Source organism: Syngnathoides biaculeatus, chromosome 8 (genome assembly GCF_019802595.1).
Source record: "Syngnathoides biaculeatus isolate LvHL_M chromosome 8, ASM1980259v1, whole genome shotgun sequence".
Classification (NCBI taxonomy): Eukaryota; Metazoa; Chordata; class Actinopteri; order Syngnathiformes; family Syngnathidae; genus Syngnathoides; species Syngnathoides biaculeatus.
In genome coordinates, this window is record NC_084647.1 from 19,986,375 (window position 1) to 20,009,838 (window position 23,464).

The following is a 23,464-nucleotide window of genomic DNA, read 5'->3' on the forward strand; positions in this document are numbered from 1 at the left end:
AGCTGTTCTGCTATTGAAGGCCAAATGTGGTGTGAATGAATTACTGTCATCCGTAAAGAAATATACTGTCTTGACCTAGTGCTGGAGTAAAGAAAAAAAAAGGGGGTTCGACAGATAGACAGATACTGTATGAAAGACTTGATGGAAGAACAACACGGTCATTGACGTTTATTTGAATTACATGCAAGACAAGGACAGACATTTGAAAAGAAAACATGAAGAACACCAGAGAGCTGCCAAAACCTTCTGCGCCACTACTGGAATGGCCGCCACCATCGGTGTTTAGCTAACCCCGAAAAGGAAAACAATCTTTCCTGAACGGCGATGATTCCGTACCTTTTCAACCATTCGTCTTTTCTTTTTTTCTTCGGCGAATGTTATTCTCACCGATGTTTTCCCTCTGAGCCTTTTTGCAAATGTTGACCAAGGAACATATTGACATGGTGGGTGACAGTCTTTGGCCCGAGCCCTGGTAAAACAACAAAGAGGGCTCTCTTTTCTCCTGAGAGGCCAAGAATAGCAGAAATGCTCGTTTATCCTTCCGCTATCTCTCGCCGATTCCGATGAACACAAATACACGGCTCCCAAAAAGACAGACGGACAGACATGCACGCACTGAGTGACGATGAGTCATTGTGGAAAGGTTGACCTTCGACACCATCTTGTCCGTGTGCTTCGTTCTCTGGCAGATTATTGGTCCCTGAAGTCAAGTCTCTGTCTTTCTGCGTGTCGCTCATGCAGTCAGGTTGTTGGTTTGTCTTTTTCTCAGCCCTCATCGCATTCACACACCACTTCATCACAGTCATCCCACTCTGTTTGTTTTAATAACAAGAAACAAGGGAAATATCTCCTATTCTCATCGCCAAATCTTTCAAAGTGATCGTTTTCTTGTCAAGTCAGAATTCCCGAGTGACGAGTAAAACACCAATTTTATTGGAACATTAACTTAGCTGTTAGCGTGTCCAAGAACATCACTAGAGAATGATGAGTTTTTAAAAGGTGAGGTTGAAGTTTAGTATGCATGGATGTACACTCATTCGATAAAAATGGTGGCACCAGAGACATTTTGGAAGGCGACCTTTTCAGGGGTGTCACTAGCTTTTATGGACAGAGGGCTTAGCCCCAGGAAATGCAATATTAGTCTAACCATATTTATAGACGCACTATCGTATTCACACATGTAATGATTAAGGCACACTATTGTAACATTTAATCCTTTTTGTTTAAAATAAAAAAGCTAAATGTCACAAAGTGTCTATTCACAAATCAGCTTTGAAACCTCAACACATAATAAATATTAACGTGGATGTGAAAAGTGAACCATATTCACTATTATTTACAATATGCAGTTGTTACACACGATCATAGACATAATACCGTAATTTCTCATGTATGTTTTTTTTCCACACAAAAATTGTCAAAAATCAATGGTGCACACTATACATAGGTGTAGGGGTAAATGGGGGAGGGGAAAAAAGAAGTTCCATCCGGCAGTTATGAAAAAACTTAACACTTTCATTTCAATGTGTCTTCGCTACTTATCCTCACGAGGGTCACGAGAGTGCTGGAGCCAATCAGAGCTGTCAACGGGCAGGAGGCAGGGTACAACCAGCTGGTTGCCAGCCAATCGCAGGGCACATTGAGACAGACAACAGTCATACTCACAATCACACCTCGGGGCAATTTTAGGGGCAAGATTTTGGAATGTGGGAAGAAACCTGAGTGCCCGGTGAAAACTTACGGAGGCATGTGTAGAACATGAACATCCCACCAAGGCAGGGCCGGGATTTGAAACCCGGTCCTCAGAACTGTGAGGCCAATGATTAACAGCTGCCCCACCGTGCTGCCCCTTCTGAATATGAAAACCTAAAATAAATTAAAACAGCGCCCTCTTCTGGATTTTGCGGGGCATTGTCCTTCTGCCCCCAATTCAGTGTCACCACTATATGAATGTAGTCATTCCAAACACACGGTTCTGTGTTTGGGTTGGCAGGCAGGCAACTCAACTTGAATTCAATAGACTGTGATGAATGTATGTTGTTGCATTCTCGTGACCCCTTCCCCATTCACCTATTGTAAATTTTTTGGAATGTGCAGAGTTTGTTGGTAATTCCTCAATGCACCGAGAGGATCGGGGGAGCAAACGTAAGCTGAGGAGTCACTTTAAATTTCTGCACGTGGTCTTCTCTTGTTCAGTGCCGCTGTGTTAAAACAAAGCCAGCTCTATGTTGAGTGACGCTAATATAATTGTTGTGTGCTCGAGCGTTTGATCCTCCTCTCAACAAATGGAATTTGTTTGGCTTGATTTGATCATTTGATCCAGCATAGTTTTGTGCAGGCAGAAGCATATACAATGAGGTAAAATGTTTTGTGTCAGAGAGAGAGGAAACTCTATTAGAGGTGTCTCGGAGCGCGGGGCCCCGCTGCCTCTGATGAAATGCTTCTCGGGTGTTAATGCAATTCTGAGACTTGTTACCTCTGGGGTTTTAAAGCTGGCTCAGCAAAGCAGGAAAACAAAGTCGGGATCCAAACCATGTAATTAGAATAGGGGAAACTTTGAAGGCCACTTCCTGATGTGACATAGTAAGTCCCGTGGAAGGGAAAGATGGTTTGTAATTTTGTTAATGTTCCTGCGGATTCGAGATTGCTGTTGACACAATGCATCCAAGTTTTCGAGTGCTTCTGCTAAACTTTCCTAATTTCAGGCCCCATACTTTGCATTGCATTCTGTTCTTAGAGTAAGCGGAAATGGATACCAAACGGAAAAAATACTCTGTCCTGTCTTCTTTAAAAGCGACTTTTGCGACCATATATTATCCAGTCACTGAGGTGCGTTTCTCAGTGCAAATGAGGCTCAGCATAGTGACAGTTTAGAACAACTGGCATTTATCGACCCACATTATTACTGAAGGGCATGAGTGCAACAGGTGCCCGCCCGCACATGGAACCAATTAAGTTTCAGTCCTACAAAAGGCAATTTGGCAAATTAGGGCCAAAGAAACTGTCTAGGAACAATTGGACCAACTGAGAGAAGACCCACCCGACCCAAGACAATTCTGCACCAGAACCACAAAACAAGAAAGCAGCTACATCGGGTGTGTTATCAGTGCCAGCAAACAGAAACGAAAGCGAGCAGAAAGTTCCGCACACACGAAAATTCTTTGAAAATAATGATTCTGGTGACATAAAGTCAGAACTTTCATGAACCTTGTGTGACACAAATCGCAGTACATCAACGCAAAAGTGTCAAAACACTAGTGAAACCATAATGCTGGTGGGCCATGATTTTGAAGGAATGGAAGTCACTGGAAATACCAAGAGGCACCTTCTCAACGACTGTTTGAACACCCAGAGAGGCAGCTTGAAGTCTCTCGAGATCATCTGCTATGCCCTGGGCAACATTGCGGCAATCACGTCACAGCCGAGCAATTCTCAATGTGTTCTTCCCTGATGTTTTCCTCAATGAAGTGTAGAGGCCTAGAAAAGCATTGGATTTTCCGGACGACAAGCCGCTATTTTTTTCGGTCATCATGAACCTCATGGACTGTTTTCCGATGTAGTTAACATTTTGTTGTGTTTTAGCAAGCAGCTACTATTTTAAAATTGCAACAAAAACTTGTTTGAATGAAATAGTTCAAACATCGCCGTTCCCGACAATGGATTTGTGTTTGGAGATGCGGAGAGACTTCAAATATGTAGAAGAAGAAGGAGACTTTACTTTCAACGGTTGTAGAAGAGGAAGTATCTAACTCAGTTGGCCGTAGAATAAGTTTATGTAATATTCTAATGCTGCTCAACTCCGATACTTTCATGGTTACAGTGAACAGGAGGAGGAGGGATTAAAAAAAAAAAACAAGTTTTCTGTTATGTTTGAGCTGTTTTCCGGCTGTGTTGCAGCCACTGCTTGGAAACAAGGTACTGTATGTAAATAAACATTTACAAAGTTTTTCTTTGTGAATATCTAATTCTTCAAAACGTACCAGTGCGTACGGTATACAATATATCTGCGGCGGATGGTCCGGCGCAGTTTGCGAATGGGGAAAACAAAAAAAGTCTTCACAGTGGGCATGGCCTATTAACTGGCGTGCACTGTCATCCGGAAAAAAAACCCTCGTAAACCATAAGCATGGTCGACTAGCTCCAGTAAAAGATAGGCACACTGGGAGATCTTTTGCTGTGGTGCCCAAAACTTTGCTGGGACACATCCTGAATGATTTAAAGAGTCTGCGATCTCAGCCCACACGTTGGCAAAACAATAATATGAGTAACATACTAATATGAGGAAATAATTGCGAAAGGATAGATTACACTGTAACATTGTAGATTGATAGGCAAACATTTTCCCTTCAGTAAACAATGACAAATTATATGTACAAGGGCTTGACCTTTGATTTTACTATTAACCTCTTCCTTTGACATTGCCTTGTATTATTTTTACTGACTTTGTTGAAAAAAAAAAAAAGCACCAGAATTGTCCTCAAATTTATACCACAGTGAAAGCAAGTCTGTCTCGGGCAAATAAGTAACCCCTCGGGGGTTCCGAGGAAGGGTCACGCTAGCCGTCACGTCGTCAACCATCCCATAGCTGCTGCAGATCAAATACAGGTATGATTTATGTCCGCTGTCGCGGCCTTCTCACAGTAGGTTCTCCTTCGTCGAAGCTGTTGGCAAAACCAATGGCAGTGGTAATTTGTCTCCTTACATGTGTAGGAGGTAAGGGTCAAAGGGCACCGAAATGAAAATGACCAGACCTGACTTAATTGCTGTATCTATTGGCAGTTCGAGACGGAATGTCTGTCTGAAGGTCTATCTGTCTATTTGTCCATCTGTCTGACTTGGGTCCTGGCGCCATGTTGTGTGCGACCCGGGTCGAGACCCTCTGGCAGCACGCGGCCATTACGGCCACTGATCTGCTCCAGCAGGAGCGCGGAGTTGATTCACTGAGGGGCTGTCTCAAGGCCAGATACTATCAATATCACAATACACAGCCTTGGGGAATCCCCTCAACCGCCCTTTGTCGTCCACGCATTTACGAAACAAAATGTCAGTTCATTGTATTCTATATTCTGTTCTATTATTACTATTGTTATAAAAATGAAATTGAAAGAAAAAAAACATCACTTTGTGAACAATTTCCTCACTGGACCAGTACATCTGACAAGGTTAAGCCAGTAAATGGTGTTGAGAAAGGCTTCCTGGGCGTGATTACATTTATCATGTATAATTAGGAAGTTCTGTTCTGTCTGTGCATGATGACCCTTGACCTTGAGTGTGACACTTTTAAGCTGTTTTTGCCAGACACTCACATATGATGTCCAGGTCACGATACCCGAAAAAGACTGGTTTCCGCTTCAGAAAGTATGTTGTCCTTCATTGGAAGCTTTTTAAAATTAGGACAGACGCAAAAAGTAAAAAATGAAACATTATAATAATACAAGACCTACTGGCGTGACTCCACATACAATGATCTGAAAAAAAAAAGTTATTATTCATACACATGTAATTATTCCAACTTTTTGGGCATTATTTCCCTTTCTGCCCGTAATCATCCGTACTTCTTCATATTACTCTGTCATTTTTCTTCCTCTTTCTTTTCACTCATACGCTTTTTTTTCGCGTTATAATTCCCACCTATTATTTCTGTCCCGAGCCCTCATTAGTCATGTCGGTGTCAGCCGCCAGCTGCAGACACACAAGCTCATATACACAACCGCACGTCTTCCTGCACATGCACAGGTATGGAAGTCATCAAGACGAGGTCAGAGGTCTGCCTCATTACCCGACTCCAGCGAAAAACTTTTAGTGTGTTTTATGCACTGCTATCAGACATGGGAAAAAGACATAAAGTTCAAATGGAGAATCTGAAAGAAAGCTCGTTTTGTAAGGGAGTAGTAGCCGAAGTGCAAGAATAACAATCTCAGTGTCATCACTCTTGTGAATACAATCGTCTTGCACATAAAAACATGAACATTTTTCGAAAGTTTTCAGCCGACTTGCATTAGAGTAAACTCTCTTCCGATACTTTCCTACACACACTGGTTGGTCACTTTTCTCCATCTCGTACACTCTCTCCCTCTGCCTTCCTCTTTGTGTCATTGAAACACAAACAAAACACGTAAAGTCAGAAGGCTGCACCCTTGATAGGATGCTGACATGCGACTAAATGCAAGCCAGGAGTACAGTACATGAATATATGTTCAAGTTCAGCTTGGGTGGGGTGGGGGTGGCGGTGTGTGTGTGTGTGTGCAAGAAGTCAGCTGGGAGCAGTCAGAGGGGCATCGATGATGCGGACTGACGGGGGACGTAAACACTCAGTCGACTAGTGAAGGGCCTCATTGTCTTGGTGGCTGCCATGTCATTCATTTTCTGGAATGAAACGATCTGTTTCTCTATATTCGTCTAATTGACCAATCAGCGTCCCAGTCTCCCATCCGCCTTAAGTGTATGAGCTTCCCTCCAAATGAATTCGTCTTTGAACTCTATTGGGCACCTCGCAAAAGCCCACTCGGCCTTCTTTTTGTTTGTTTTGTGTATGATAATAAAAAAAAGTCAAGGTAAAATATTAAACCTCGACTGATTCAAGTACAATTTAAGAAAATATACCTTAATGTCCCGATGTTGTCGCCGATGAGTTCCCCAAAGGATGGAGACGTCACATCGTTAGTAGCCGGTTGAATCGTTTACAAGCGCGGCAGTGCGGAACAAACAAATGGATGTATTAGTTTGAGAGGTGTGGCTGAGCTCCGGGAGGAGACAAAGGTGTTTGCAGGACTATGAGAGTGGAGGTGTTGGGGCACCGCGATGAGGTGCGCGAGATGAATTGGAGGGAAGTTGGACAAGGAGGTGTCGAAGACATGCTAGATATGCTTTTCGGGATTTGTGTCTACATTTTGGTTGTGTTCAGAGTCAAATATCAGCCCATTTCTTTTTGTACCTGTGTTGGTGTATGTACGTGCCTGTAGATTTGATGAGACCTTTTTTTGGGGGGGCTATCCTCCTATTAGTCCGCGCACGCCCTCCAAGAATATTTGTCATCAAATAATAGATCAACTGAAGGTAAATTCCCATTAAGCAAACATTTTATGCACACGCTTGTAGTCGCAGAGAAAGTTGCAGCTACTATTGCTTGTTGTGAACACATCAACAAATAGAGACAAATTACATAATCGTGTTGCTTTCGTATGCAATCGGCAGTTTAATCAGACATTTAAGAAGCCTTAAGGCCACGCTACTTGGAAGAAATGTTTCCGGAACTGAGCCTCCACATGCACAAGCACACTCACAGATGTAGCTGAGGTGTGTGTGTTTCTACAATGCTGAGCCAAACAAACCAGTCTTGAGTGTGAAATGATTCCAACGTAAACTAAAGATGCAGAAACCTCTTGGCAAATTGACACTCTTTGCCGCTGCTTGTGGAAGTTGTTGGTGTTGATAATGAAAATATACTTCTGTGTTCCCTTCGTTCATAAGAACTTGTCTGCAATCCGATGCCGTGCGCGAAATAGTGAATCAAGAAAGACGCTCAGCTGTAATGACAGTAGGTATAGTTGTTCTTTGCATCATAAAGATTTCTGCAGCTTATGGCAATGCTGTATGTACATTTTTATATTTACTGCGTGAGTGGCAGGGAGGAGCAAATGTCACATTTCTGCGCTGAAAAGCTTTGGGAAATCCTGCTCAAGACAAATAAATCAACTGAATGTGTATAATTCACGATGTCAACAAAACATCCTCGAGGTCACAGTTTATCATGAAATCAAAACAAATCATATTGTTTGGATATCTGCTCTGACTGTCTCACTTTTTTTTCCTCCCGGTTGGCCGTGCATTAGCGTTTTGTATAAATACATCATAGAACGCCACACAATAGTCGAGGAGGGATAGATGTCAGTGGTCAGCGTAGATAAGAATGACAAAGCTCTACGCTTAAGCCGCATCACCAGCAGGCTTCTCACCTGCCTGTCCATCACGCGGGCGCACTCAACCATCACTGAGCGATTGTGTGTGCCCATGCATGTGCGCGTGCGATTGATGCTTTTTGCCTGGCGCCAACTATACGCCCACATCGCCCCCCCCCCCAGCCCCCCACCCCACTCCCCTCCCTCTCGTCGCACCTCAGTCGGGACCGTCACGGAAACACGAGGCCTTCGCAGATAGCGGCGGCGCTCCCGGCCGGCCCCGGGCCTGCCCTGCCTTTCTTTTTCTCCTCCTCGAGCCAGTCACTTACTACTGTGGGAAAAGCAGAGGAGATGAGGCCTTAAAAACAGATCATTGTCCGCCTCCTAGATTAAAGCCAGAGAATGTGAGCATTGTCCACTGAATGGCTAAACCTTCCTGCTGTCACTCAAATGCTGCTCTGAGCGCTACTTCATGTCTAAGAGGCTTATCTGCAGTGAAAGGCCCCTAGCTGCTCTGGGGAGAGAGGACGTAATGAAGCGTGTTTTCTCTCTCTCTCTCGCTGTAGGGACAAACCTGCTGCTGAGTTTGGTAGTAAGACGAGGGAAAGGTAGCGGTGGGGGCTTCAGGGGGTGGATGCGGCCAAGGAGACAGCTGCTGCGACCCTCCGCCGCCGCCGCCGCTCCCTTTTTGCCCAAAAGCTCCTTCTCGAAGGAATTGTCATTCATCTAGTCTCACACTAGAGCCGGCGCGGCACACGGGCCCGAACGCAGTGCCGCTCTGCCGGGGGCCTCGGGACGCTGAGTGGGAAGGTATCCGGGGACGTCCCTGTTGTACACGCTCAACCGTGTGGGGGGAGATCAGCGGGCCGCTGATGTGGTCCTCGCTTTGTGCTCCGCTGATTGAGAAGGGGAAAGTTTAAGTGGCGCGCTCTCATTGAGGAGCTGAGCGCCGGCCATGCTGGGAGTGTTTGCTAAGCCCCGAGGCCTCGCAGTCGTTTGGTGCTTAACGTAGACATATATGGAAATACCTACGCCGAGTGCAAAGGAAAAGAGCTGTGGTCGGCATCCATATTTGTTAGTTCACAGGATGATGCAAATTATACATTCTCCATTAGTGGGTAGATACTGGATGAGACGGAAAAAAAAAATCATTGCAGGAGTGTCACCATCGTGTCTTTAGAAAATTAATTTCACTATTGGTTGAATAATCGAATAATAAAACTCCCCGTCACTATTAAATCATGTTTATTTCTTTATTTGATTTAAAGAAAATGTATTTATAATTGATGTAATTTTTTCTCATTTATGAGGGACAGACTTTGATCCTTGAACTGCATATGTTGGTATTGATTGTATGAGAATTTGAGAAAGTAAAACGCTAAATAGTTAGTAGTCATGATTTGCATTAGCATGCTAGTGATTACCATGTTTTAAATAAAAAAAAAATGCTACCTTTCATATCAAATGTAAATGATATATGTACAGTGCATATATTACACATTGAACAGTGTCTTAAAAATGTTTTTTTTTTACGAAGTTTATCAGTGGCCAAACTGTGTGTCCGTCTGGAGTAAACATCCGTGCAAAACATTGACTCTGGCGGCACAAACACAGTTCTGGGAGGAACTTATTTTGGGTCCTGGCGAAGCTTCGAGGCAGAAATTTTGCATTTGCAGGCAATTTTTGAAGTTGACTTACCCAGGTTATTCCATATTTTTCTCCCAGTCCTAATTCATTCAGTTCTACTTCCCCATTTTTGTCACTGCGCACGCTTCTGATGTGTGAAATGTCCCACTTATCAGACTCCCGTTGGACTGCTGTGTATGCGAGATTTCTATTCTTGTAATTTGTGCTACTATTTTGTGAAGAGGTCATCTCACTTATCTTACTTCGAACCTGCGATGAAAGAGGTTATGTTTTCATCACCATTTATTGGCTGCTGACTTCTATCAACCATTTTCAAAAGTGTAAATTTTTTTTAAATCAGGATTGTCTTGCCTTGGCCCTCATTTTATTTGTAATTATTGTATTGCACTGCCCCCTTGGTGGAGTTAAACATTTGCAAAGAGTGCCCTTGAAGTGACACAAACGAAATCCCGGAGTAAACAATATTTTCTAGAAGATGAGCCTTTGAGGTAGAGCGCAAGCTTTCATTCTCCCAATATGGCCTTCGACCTCGGCTCCGGCCCCTTCTGCCATGTGTCGAGAGGTCGAGTGGGCAGGAGAGCCTCAGATTCAACCTGAGGAATTGTCTGCTGCAGAGTGATCGGGATGCTAAGTGGTGCAGTCCAGCTGTGACGGGTGCCCCAGCGGTCCATTTACAGCTCCGAGATCACGCTGAGAGATGGTACATTCCAACAAGATGAAGGCATCCGACCCTGGTGCCAGCATGTTCTTGGTTTTGTCAAAATATGAAGGTCAAATTGGAGGAACATTCTGTTTTTTTTTTTTTTGCATGTCCCAATGTTGACTTAGAGTATCCCGTCGAGCGCTCTCTCATTTTTTATGGCCTTAGAGTTCAGGCGCAGACAGACAGAAAAACAAGAGATGATTCCGTTATGTATTTTTCCTTCACTACCATTTCTATTACGTATGTTGTGTAACGGTATTCGGTTAATATTCTTTATCCCCCCCCCCCTCCACCTCAACGGGATGTATATCACGTTGAGAGTTCGGATGGTTGAATAGAAAATCCTTCATGGAAACGATGGCTACATCTCAGTGGTTCACATCAAAAAAACGGATCCGCCGAGCCCGAATGAATGATAGGTGTCACTCTCTGTACGGTTCTTTTTCTGTAAACATTTAAAAGAGCGGAGAAGTGAACAAAAGCATTAAGAGGGAGCTGTTTTGTTTCCCCCTCTCTTAACCTAAATAGGCAGTCTGTCCAAGCAAGGCCTTGGCTTCAAAGTATTATCCCACACACGCAATTACCATTTCTATCAAGTGGGCAGAAAGATTATGCTTTTGGGTGTTCTTCTGCATCGCTTCCAGTGGCTTCACTTGCTGAATGTGACACGTCTTGTGTCTCCCACCCCCCTATTGAATCTAAAAGTTCCCTATTCTCCCAGGGAGGTGAGGAAAGTCCTACACGGGGCCTGAATAGACACTAAATCTTTCAAGGTTGGGACTTAACCTTGTCCCTCTCCAATTCATCTTCAAAACTTTAGTGTGAAACCAATCAATATCAGATGATTGGTAAACAATGAGCGGCGTCTGATCGGCAGGTATCAAGGGTCCTCAATGGGATTGCGAGTTCTTTATGCATCCCCAGTCGCTTTTGCTTTAAAGCGCCGTCACAAAAAGTGAAATTACCATTCGGTTGGAATGATGCCATTCATCTTTGTCAGAGCGCCAAGCGCAGCACGCAAGTCGCTCCCCTCAAATTAATTCCTTATTTTGAATCAGCTGAATTTGCCCAAATCCAGGAGGATGGCTCCGTATGGAACCCGCCTTCAGTCTTTATTGTTGCAATTCCAGCTGATTTGGCAGTGCCACGGGCCCCCGTGGCTTTATTTGCCCAATTCCCAAAGGAAATAGATATGAAAATAAGTTGTGGAAAATTAGATAAATATCACAGGGAGATTTCGTCGACTGAGATTAAGCAAAACAGGAGAATCAGAACAACACGATTCCCATCCAGGTTTTTTAAGAGTCCTGAGAGATGCTGTTGATTTGGCGTTTCATGTTGCAGAGATTCTAGCGCAAATACAGTCCCGGAGGCGGAGCTTTGTTTACTACAAACAAAGAGAAATGTAGAATGAATGCTTGATGGTTTCAACTGGTCAGAGCCGTGAGTTTACTAAGACAGCTCACCATGATTACAATTGGGAACTCAACAGTGTCGCCGATTTTGAATCAACCTTTTTAGCATTAAAGCATTATTCTGATCTTAAATTCAAGTCAGGATGGTTGCAACGGAAGAAAACACATCTTTGACAATCAAGCAGAGCGTCAGCCGGTAGTTTTAAACCCTCGCTTGCCAAGTACTGCGTTGAGACTTGACTTGCCTTTGACTTGGGAGTCAAGAGACTTTGACTTTGACTTGAAGTACATGACTTGCCAAGTTTTCTCCTTTTGAATTTGGATTCGCAACTCGTGCATTGAAGTTTTGAATTCAGACATGCAGGAGGAATTCAGATTTTTTTCACATTCCTCTTTCTTTTTTGAAAGACGGTAACATTTCATCATATGTTATTCCCTTAATAAAGAATGTATGTATTCATAATGTATTTCATTTTTCTTTTGGTACACATGTGTCTGTTAAGATTTATTGGGGGAGAGAATGTGAAAAAAAAACTTTTTATCATCATTCCAATGTCGCGACTGCTGCAAGATTGTACAACTGGACTTGCAACTTGCCGAGACCAAGTAAAGACTTGAGTTGCTTGTTTTTTCGCTGTGGTGACTCACGACCTGCTTGACAATTTAAGAATGTAAAACTGAAGGCCGGTAGGGTCCTGCTGGGGCAGTCCGATCCTTACTGGTCCGCCCTTTGGTTGTTTTGGCTGTCTGGCGCTGATGTCGTCCCAGTGTTGCTTCTGAGCGCAGAGACAACATTGATGAGATTTTAAAGAGCGGGTGGCCTGCTCCATTGCTGTCCTCCCAACTGTCAAAGTCATGCTAAAAATGGCTGCACGGCTTTACGCTTGAGCTGACTGGCCACTGATTTGTGATGTTTTTGTTTATGGAACATGGCTTATTTTCCTCATCTTATCTGTCAGGAGATGGACAGTGGTTTTGACAGAGTTTATTTAGATGCTTGCTTTTTCCGTCTCGGGGTATAATGAAGTGCTTTTACCAGAAATGTAGTGAAGCCCCGAGATATATGGCCTTCATTTTATTTCCTCATCCCTGCCAACCTCAGTGCCCAGTTCCGTGTTTGAGTTAGTCATCTATCTGCGTCGTTTTATGTAGGCTGTTACATACGAAACCATTTCACTGAGACGGTAGAGAAAGCATGGGAAGTAGGATGAGGAGGGAGCTCCCGGAGATAAGTGGGTCAGGCCTGTGAGACCCTTCTCCACCTTAGACACCTGCAGCTCTCCACAGATCCCTCGTCAAGGATCACTTTGTCCCAGGGTTACGCCATTGTCGACTGAAGGGCTCTCCGGACTTTGCTCTGAATACCTCACTGTGCTGCTCCAAGAGGACTGCTCGAGAAAGAGACAAAACAGCAGATTCCAAACCGCCGGCCCCTTTGCATTCCCCAGACTTTGGGAGATAAAGAGGAAACCTTCGGCTTGATTCACTCCTCTGCTCTTCATCCCTCTCTAGAGTTCCACAAAACCAGGAGATGAGGAGGAGTGCTTAGGGGTTCAGAGAGGTGGTCTTACAGATTAGCGTTTAGTAGGGAGCAGAGAGGTTCTCCTTTTGCTCTCGGGTCTTCCTCTACTGCGGTCCCTCAGATATGACTTCCGTTTGTTTTACAGGCAGATTATGCGTTGATGGAAGACATTATTCTTGTCCTTCTTGCCCCCTCTTTTGATTTTCTTTGGAGTACTGATGAAATGTAGTCACACCCTTCCAAATCTGATTGACATCATGATCACAAAAGCAGATGTGGTCCACTTCTCCCCTAAAATAAAGAACACACGCTATGCACTTTGAGTCAAAACCAGAAGTATCAGTGTTACAGAAAATATACTATCAACTGTAAACTTAATTTTACACTTAAACCACAGTCAAAAATTGTTAGATCATTGAAAATCCTTAAAAATTGCCTTTATGTTTTATCATAAAGGCAGTTGGCCATGTTGATTTTGATTCAACTTGTGTTATCATTTCCATCCATCCATTATCTGAGCTGCTTATCCTCATGAGGGTCGCAGGAGTGCTGGTGCCAATCCCAGCTGTCATCGGGCATGGTACACCCTGAATTGGTCGCCAGCCAATCGCATGGAGACAAACAACCAGTTGCACTCACAACCACACCTAAGGGCAATTTAAAGTGTCCAATGAATGCATGATTTTGGGATGTGGGAGGAAACCGGGGCACCCAGACAAAACCCACGCAGGCATGGGGAGAACATGCAAACTCCACACAAAGCGGGGCCGGGACCTGGATCAGAATTGTGAGGCCAAAGCTCTGACCAGTTGCAGCGTTGTGCCGCCATATTATCATTTTGTGTGGATTATTATTTTTTTCGAAGGTAAATCTGAGTTCTCTATGCATCTTTTGTCATCTTTCATTTGACTTGAGAGTTCTCAGTGTACAAGGGAGTCTGAAATTTCCCCAAATTTCGTCATCGGTAGAGCTGGTGTGGCCAGGCTGAAGTCGGAGTTGGAAGTGATTAGGGAGAAATATCCATGTCTCCCTGTAATGTCCGTAATAGGCAACGGCACATCAAAGTCCAGGCCTGTCAAAATGATCCAGATCAAACTCGCCCCCATCTGGAAACCATAAGTGACTTTTCACTCATTTAAACACTCTCGAAACACGGGGTACAAGACGCAGAGCTCCTGTCTGTGCTCACCGCTCACTGCAGACCGTATCAGCACCTTGTGCTCCCCATTGTGGTGTGTTTGTGACTCTTTTAGTGTACGATTTATCCGTTCTTGCGTTCACATTCGGTTCACATTTGTACCGAGGAGACCAGAGTCCAAAGTGCAGCATCGTTGCCTTCGATTGTTTGCGCCTCTGTAGTTTTTGATATCCCCGCTCCCTCCATCGCAGTGTGGATGGCACTACGAGGCACCAAGCTGCTGTAACCATGTACAGTATTTTTCTTACTCGCAAGACTGAGACTTTATTTTCTGTGCTTTATTTTATCCTCGTCTGTGATTAGACCTCAATCATCCAAAACTACACAGAACACACAACAACAGTCAATAGTGAGAGGAGAGGGCGCTAAGATCTGACACATTTTTCCTTGACACGGTGGACATGGCTGCTCACTTTTGTTGCTAATCTAACGAATGCATGTTCCTCTAAAACATTTACATAAAATGTTTGATACAAGTACTTGTTTCATTAGTTTTTGAAGTGAGTTGCCGGATGCTCATATTCTTGAACGAGCCACCATGCTATGCTGCTCAACTTTGTCGGATGCTCTCCAATTTATACTTGACCTATCTGCACTTATCCGTCCACTTATCATCTTATCGACATGCCGTTACTTCTGTTCAGTCAAACATATAAGTACGCGGTAATAGACAATATTCAGTTGTTACAGGATGGACATTAACTGTGAGTTCTGAGGAGGTCATCTCATTCACTCGTCTGCGAGATTGCCTCATGTTGACTGGCGTTCCAAACATATATTATCTTTCCAAACACAAGTCGGACATGCCTGTGAGTGTATTTTAATGGAGTTTGAGCCACTTCCTAAAGCAAACATTTGCCAGTGTTTGGCGGTGCGCTGTACTCGGTGACTGACTGCTGACTGGGGTGTAGCTTGATTACCTTCGTCGTTTCTGTTTTATTTTTTGGACATGTGTGTGCGCACTTGGTCTGCATGAATGATGGTTACTGCCATTAGGAAAGTCACATTTTCCTAGTTGAAAATTTTTCCAGGCCGATAGCATCTTGTGTTAAAGTTATTTAGCAACACTCATCATATCTCCTCCAGACAGCAAGAGGGAGGGGCTTCCAGCTCCACAACTGATTCGGTGCTGATGCTGCACATTTTTAACACAGCTTGTGACATTATGTCAAACATTCTGTTTAAAGTTAATTGATTTTGCTTGAACTATCACTGTCAAAGCTTTTGAAATGTAAAGGCGCAGCAATGCAACACTTTGAAGATGCTATTCTGTCTTTCTTCTCTTAGTCTTTTATTGATCCACTATATTAACGCTGCAATAAATTGAATGTTGCTTAAGACTTGTAAAGCAGGCATGAATTGAATTAAATAAGTAATTTTAAGTAATTTTTCTTTCTTTTTGACTTGTCCCGTTAGGGGTCGCCATAGCGTGTCATCTTTTTCCATCTAAGCCTATCTCGTCCGTCCTCCTTTCTATCAGCCACTGTCCTCATGTCCTCCCTCACAAAATCCATCAACCTTTTCTTTGCTCTTCCTCTCGCTCTTTCGCCTGGCAGCTCCATCCTCAGCACCCTTCTACGATATAGTCACTCTCTCATCTTTGAACATGTCCAAACCATCGAAGTCTGCTCTCTCCAAAACATCCAACTTTGGCTGTTCCTCTTATGAGCTCATTTCTAATCCTATCCAACCTGGTCACTCCAAGCGAGAACCTCAGCATCTTCATTTCAGCTACCTCCAGTTCTGCTTCCTGTTGTGTCTTCAGTGCCAGCGTGTCTAATCCGTACATCATGGCCGGCCGGCCTCACCACTGATTTATAAAGTTTGCCCTTCATCCTAGCGAAGACTCTTCTGTCGCACTAAATAAGTAACGTAATTGATTCAAACAATATAATAAGGCAAGCAATAAAGAAAATGTTGTTTATTTTTCTTTCAAAAAGTGCCAATTATCTTTCTCCAAACTTGATACACACCCATTAAGAAATTCCTGAATTGGTCTACCAAAACCAGCATCAGGGCAACAAAGAGGAGCCTTCGTTCGGTCTCCATAATCAGTTACAATGACCAAAACAATTGATAAATCCTGCCGCTGTTCAGTTGTGCGTTTCCCATGACTGCAGCTTGTGGTGTCACAATGATGGATGGACGAGGTTGGCGGGGGCTGTCTCCTGCCTTCCTCCTGTGGGATGACCCAGGGGCTGATAGGCACGTTGATGATGCTCTGCCCGCTGGCACGAGCGCATGCAACCTCAGAAAAGGGTCCACTTCGAGGCGCAGAAAACAGAAGTTCTGCGACCACAAAGCAGCACTGTTACACAAGCTTCCATGTTTCAACACTCGACCTCGGAGCTTTTTTCATTTTTCTCTCCCTCTGTCTGTCTGAATCACACAGCTCACTCCTGGAATAACATTCTCGCAGCTCGAAGGTTGAAAGAGTCCAATAGAAAAAAAAAAAAAAAAAAAAACAAGCATCCCAGACCTCTCTAACTAAATCAATAGATCAGCTCACGTCTGTGCTGTTAAACAGCTTGACCTAATATGTGTGTGTACTGAAAGTCTGACCTTCGGGTGATACCACATTTTCCCTTATGCGGTCATCCCAATTGGCGTGCGCGTATAAGCAGCCAACATTATCTAATATAGTAAAACAGAAAAATCCACAATGGAAAAATATAAAGTGAGATGTTGTACAATGCGGGCGGCACGGTGGGTGGATCACTTGGTAAAGCGTTGGCCTCACAGTTCCCAGGTCCCGGGTTCATGTTCTCCCCATGCCTGCGTGGGTTTCCTCCGGGCACTCCGGTTTCCTCCCACATCCCAAAAACTTGCAACATTAATTGGACACTCTAAATTGCGCCTAGGTGTGATTGTGAGTGCGGCTGTTTGTCTCTACGTGCCCTGTGATTGGCTGGCAACCAGTTCAGGGTGTACCTCGCCTCCTCCCTGTTCACAGCTGGGATAGGCTCCAGCACTCCCCGCGACCTTTGTGAGGATAAGCGGCAAAGAAAATGGATGGATGGATGGATAATTTATCCGATTGGTCTAAGGGTGGCAGTGACGTCTTTGGAGACCTATACATATCAGTGTTTTTAAATACATTATTGGCCAACAATGTCGAAAGAACAAATTCTAATTCGTCAATTATTCATATTCCTCCGTTAGCATGCTAACATTTAACTGTTTTGTTCCAAGTTTTCCATGTTTTCTGCACACAGTTGATTGTCTCCACCTGTTCTGGTGTTGAACAATCAGCTGCCTCCGCCACTGGCGTCTTGTCCAGGTGTTCCTCGTGGTCTCATCAATCTGTTTGCTTTCAGTTCCATGTTTTTTTTCAGTTTTTGTCAGTCCGTTGTCCCTGTCGGTGTTCCTGTCCTTGTCCCTGTCATTTCTTAGCCACGAGTCAGTTTTATTTCCACTTTAGGTTTAAGTGTTTCCTGGTTACTTTGGTTATTAGTTGCGGGACTTAGTTTCGTTAGCCTTTTTGGAATTTAGAGATCATATTTGAGACTGCTGGACTTCTGGCTCACCTCGCAGCTTCAGACGTGACCTACGACGTGACTTTGATCCATCCTTTTCTGCTTGGGGTATGTTGAATCCTTTATGAGGCCAGAGGTTATTTGCATCTGAGGATAAGGCGGTGGGGGGGAGAGGCTAAGACAAAGAGACGTTCTGACAGTGCGCGAGTGACCGTGACCCGAGAGAAACTGTCCGACATGTTTGTAAACAGGATGCCTTTAACATTGGGAAAATGCCCGCGTTAACAATGACTTTTGTGAGGGCGGAGGGGGAGCAAGTGCGGCCGAGCGGGTTTGGACGCAGGGTGATAAAATTTTCTAATGAAACACTTAGTCCCGCTGATAAATCAGCACCCTCACAGTTTTCTCAGAACTGCTCTTGTACTTTTGTGCCTATATAACATCCAGGTTAACTTTGTCACATCAGATAAGCGCCGGCTAATGTGATGAAATTTATGTCTTGGCATGGCAACAGTACTAATACAAGCGGTGGATTGTGTGATTGTGTGAAGCTGTTCTAAGTGCATTCAACTGTCAGCTCTTATTGTGGTGTCAGTTGTGCCTTCTAATTAGTGTCCTCAGCAGGCAGGAAGTAGGCCTGGGCTGGACTAATCTGTCAGTGAGGCCAGTCCATCCTTGCCCCAGCGACTGTTTCCTTAGATAAACCCAGAGCGCTTTATCTAAGAGAGTCGCGACACACAGGGGGTCTGGGAAACCCCTGGCGATTCTGTTATTACTTGTCGGATCTACGTTTTACACACTGAAAGAAGCTGTGCTATGTTAAACGGGAAGAAAAAAAAAAGCATGAAGGAGCGTTCAGCTCCCGGTATCAGATCACTCTGGTGACAGGTGTTGATTGAGCATAAGAGGGAGGAAATATCGTGAAGGACACTTCCTGGCAGACAGTTTTATCAGCAAGGGAGCGGAGGGGTCAGAGAGAGGTTGGATGAGGTTATCACACCCTGCTAGTCAAGTACTGTATGCTGCTCTGAGACACAACATTGACTTGCTGACCAAGGTAAATGTCTCTTTCATATAAACACTCGATGAGTTATAGAGACATGGCTGGACTACCGAGTACAAGAAATATTTTTTTGTTTTGCTTTTTTTTTTTTTTTTTTTTTTAATCACTGGCTCACGAAATACAATGTATGGGCAAAGATCAGGACACCTCAGGCTAACACCTACAACAGGGGTGTCAAAGACATTCTCGTTCCGGGCCAGACTGGAGTTTCGGTTTCGGCCGTTATGATTGTGAAACCGTAACATTGTTTAATCGCCTAATCGTATTTACACGTGAAATAAAGGCACTATATTTGGAATCAGAAATCAAGGTTAATGGGGTTTTCAACCACTGTTCATGTTTGCTAACACAAAAAAAAATGCTTGCAATATCTCGACGTTATCATTTATGATCTCACAATTGGTGGGCACGGTGACTCGGCTGGTAAAGAGTCGGCCTCACAGTTCTGAGGTCCCGGGTTCAATCCTGGACCCACCTGTGTGGAGTTTGTATGTTCTCCCCGTGCCTGCGTGGGTTTCCTCCCACATTCCAAAAAACATGCAACATTAATTGGACACTCTGAATTGCCTCTAGGTGTGATCTTGAGTGCTGCCGTTTGTTTCTATGTAGCCTGCGATTGGCTGGCAACCAGTTCAGGGTGTACCCCGCCTCCTGCCCGTTGACAGCTGGGATAGGCTCCAGCACTCCCTGCGACCCTTGTGAGGGTAGGCGGCGAAGAAAATGGATGGATGGATCTCACAATTTGAAATTTTAGCACAGTTTTCCACAAGAGTCATGGAAGTTGACGTACATGATTTTCCTTTGCAGGCCACATAAAATCCTGTGGTGGGCTAGATCTGGCCCCCAGGCCTTGAGTTTGATACATGCCACCTATAAGAATTGAACTGAATGCAAGATTTTACTTTCACCTGGGAAGCACAGTTTTGTGTTGGTTTTCTGCACACCAAAAACAAACAAAATGTCCAGGTTCATGTCTTGGTTTCGGCCTCTCCGTTTGCATTTTTGTTCTTGCTGCGCTTGTGGATGCTGTAATTTAGTTTGTTTGGGAGAAAGTGCAATGGGAAGAAAGTGCTGGGGGATATTTCAACTTGACTCAGTCCGTCCTTCCCTCCCGGTTCCCTTCCTTCCTTCACCCCCAGCAGATTCCAATTCGTCCACTTGAGCGCTCAGGGCTAACAGCGCTCTGATTAGTCGCACACCCCCAGCCGCGCTCCGCAGACGACTCTGCAGCGGGACGACTTCAAATGCGCCTCGCGCCGTCCGCCCCAAATAAAACCTGACTGGTCCTAATGGACACGTTTTAATCTCCCTGGGTTATTTGAAGATTTCTCCAGTCCGCCTCTGGCCCCACCAGAAACAAATTCCTCTGGCTTTGTTGATTAAACCGTTCCCTCTCCGCCGTTGCTTATCATCCAACAACGAGCCTCTCTTTTTAATTAAAAGTGAGACACCGCAAGTGTGCAATTAACAGCTGGTGATTATAGAGTTTTTCAGAAGTGCAACACTCTACCTTCATTTTGGTTATATAACGGACAAGTGGCTTTTTGATCTCCAAATGAGTGAACTCGTGTACTATTTGTTTAGCGGCAGATTTGGAGGGTTAATTGCGGCCTCCGTCGGATTGATGTAAGAGCAGAATGAGGGATCTGGAAAAAGTGGAACACTCCATCAGAAAATGCAAATAACACCTTCATGTTAATGAGCAAGCGATGGCTTGACTTGCCAAGTTATAGTGTTTCTTGTGAGAGAGAGAGAGGGGGGGGGGGGACACAAGCATTCCTCTCTGCTGCAAACTGATTAGTCCTTTTCAATATGAAAGTTTAATTAAGTGCGTCAAACGCAGTTTGTTGTGGAGAATGACACAAAACAGCTAATTGTTTGATACTTAATTTGGACGGCCTCTGATCGCTAACCGAGCAGGAGCGAATTTGCCACGCGAGTGCAGACGCGTCGAGTGCTATCCCAAAGGAGGCAGAAGCCGTGGACTTCATTTAAATCCCTTGAACTGATAACTGATGGAAATGGATTTAATGAGCAACGCTGCCTTTGAGTGAATAAAGCGGAACACTTGTTCAGTTTTAATTACAATTGATTTGCATCTAAGTACATGGCAGTTGCTTTAAAAGTTGTGCGTTTCTTTTACTCGACACGGTCCATCAATATGGGGAAAAGAGGAGTTCTATTGATTTCTTAGTAGCGTGAGTGCAAAATGGGAATTAATAATTGCCTGCAATGCTTTCATGACTTTTGGGGGTTCTATAGTTCCCTACATTTTACTGATTGATTGTCAACATATCCAACAATCCGTAAGTCCTTTCGTGGTGTGCCAACTTGAACTCTGATTGTCTGCTTTAATTTACAGTAAATGTAGCAAAAACAGAGTTGCAATATTCCTAGTAAAAATCAAATTTGAATCATGATTTTTTTTGTTTTGGTTTGTATAAATAAAAAACATGACAAATAAAATTGCAATGACAGAGACTGTTTAAATAAGATTTGAAGAAAGTTGTGATAAATTATAGCACTGAAATATATATACCTAATACATTCTATTTCTTGTATAGACAAATGCATATCGATAATGTTTTTTTACTTTAATTGATCAAAGGTTGACAAGTTAATTGTAGCCAGTTGAATCTCAGGAGACTGAAAATATTGCGTTTGAATTTTAAAGGTTGATTTATTTTATTTTTATATAGCAAATTTTTTCACATTGAAAAGTTAAACTCAAATACAGCTATTGAAAATGTGAATTTTACAACATAAAATTTTTTGTGGCATTTGTAATTCAAATCTTGGTGGCACATTTATTTCCATATAGGCAGTCCTGGGTGCCTTCCTTCTCCTCTTACAAGACCAAACTTTAATTGGAAAATTGAAATTGAAGCTTCACATCCTTTTGCCCCTTGTTTCAGCAAGACACAGAACCCTCAATGCAGGACTGCGGTTCTCCCTGAAGCCCTCCCACGCCCACCGTCCCGCAGATGCCCGATGCGGGGGCTTCACATCTCACATGCGCTCTCTGTCTAATCTGGCTCGCTGTTACTGTCATGTTCCTCTCCTTCCATCATTGTCCTTTTGCATTCCCACCCCAATCTCACTAGCATTTGGCACATGTCACTCTCAATTTCGTTCAACTCCCACCACACACACACACACATGCGTGCACACACTCCTACCATTCTTTCACTTCTACTTTATGGCAGAGGTGTCAAACTCATCGTTGTCGGAGGCCACATTGTAGTTACGGTTTCCCTCAGATGGCCGCTATGATTGTAAAACCATAAAAATCATTAATTGCCTTATCACATTTACACAAGAAATTTATGAACTACGCTACTTTTGGAATCTGAAATCATAGGTAATGGATTTTTCAACTATTGTTGATGTTTGGTCACAGAAAAACACTTGTAGTATCCCAATGTTATCATTTTCTGATATGGCAAATTTAAATTTTGTACATTTTAACAATCATGGAGGTTGACACATTATTTGCCTTGACGGGCCACACAAAATCATGCGGTGGGCCGGATCTGGCCCCCGGCCCTTGAGTTTGACACCTGTGACTTATCCCATCTGCTAAAAAAAAACCAAAGCAACCTCCCTTCCACTTTCTGTAAGCAACTATAAAAATTACACAAAAGACACGAAATGCCGAGCTGTCAGAAAAGGTAGTATTGAACCAAATTCAAGGAAATGTTTCAAAATATGTACAAGCGTGCGTTTGAGTGTTCAGGTTTTAACAGGCGCTGATCCAATGGCAGGTGTTTGTGCAGCGGACGTGATCGGTCTCAGTCCTGACAATAAGCCACAGTTTTAAGTGCACTCTCAAGCAGAGCTGTCTAATAATACATTACACGGGTAGAAAACAATTACCCTAAAAGGGCACAGTGCTACACAATTGTCTGCTTGGATCAAGTTCTAAATAGAAGGAAATGAACTTCCAGAACAAAAACAAAAAAAAAACAGTTTCAGTGCTCTCAGTGATTTTTGTTGCTCGTAAGCTTCAGCAATCATTGAACATACATCTGTCGCTAGAGAACTCTCTGTGGAATGGCCAGGTCCGCACGTGGTTCCCGGCGGATTGGAAAGTATCTGCCGCTTTCAACTTTATTGTATGTAACAAGTTGTGTAACGAAGTTAAAGGCCAATTGGGCTGATGCGGCAGTTGCCCAAGACAAGAAGCGAGCAGACCCCGTGAGCGGAAAAGCAACTCTCAGACAAACTCGATTCACGTCCACAAACATTAAATCAAGGATGCCACGTCTGCAGAAAAAAAAGTGCTGTTATGTCTAAGTTTCTCGTTACCATACACAGGTCCCATTTTTGATTGAATTCAGCTTTTTTTTTTTTTTTTTTTTTAAACAGAGCATCAGACGTGCTGTTTTGAATCTGTATCATGCATTTAATCTCAGTCTGTATAAGGTCAGTCTACATGAGGCAAGGTTTGCGGTTACTTGTGGTTTATTGTGCATGTTAAACAATCCTGCCTTTGCTAACCGCTGACCTTCCGCTGGACTCCAATGTCAAAAATAGGGCCAA

At 43.7% G+C, this 23,464-nt stretch overlaps 1 protein-coding gene across 15 annotated transcripts in view; it reads left to right on the forward strand.

Moving 5' to 3' along the window:
• Positions 1-23,464, forward strand: part of mecom (MDS1 and EVI1 complex locus) — a 141,613-nt gene that overhangs the window by 20,514 nt on the left and 97,635 nt on the right. Inside the window, exon 1 of one of the 15 annotated variants that reach the window (XM_061826442.1) lies at positions 17,676-17,967. The exons of 13 other annotated variants lie outside the window; for them this stretch is intronic. The gene's annotated coding sequence lies outside the window, so the exon portion shown is untranslated. Of the gene's footprint in view, positions 1-17,675; positions 17,968-18,607; positions 18,917-23,464 lie in introns of those variants that run through there. One more of the 15 variants, XM_061826443.1, reaches the window with a different exon arrangement.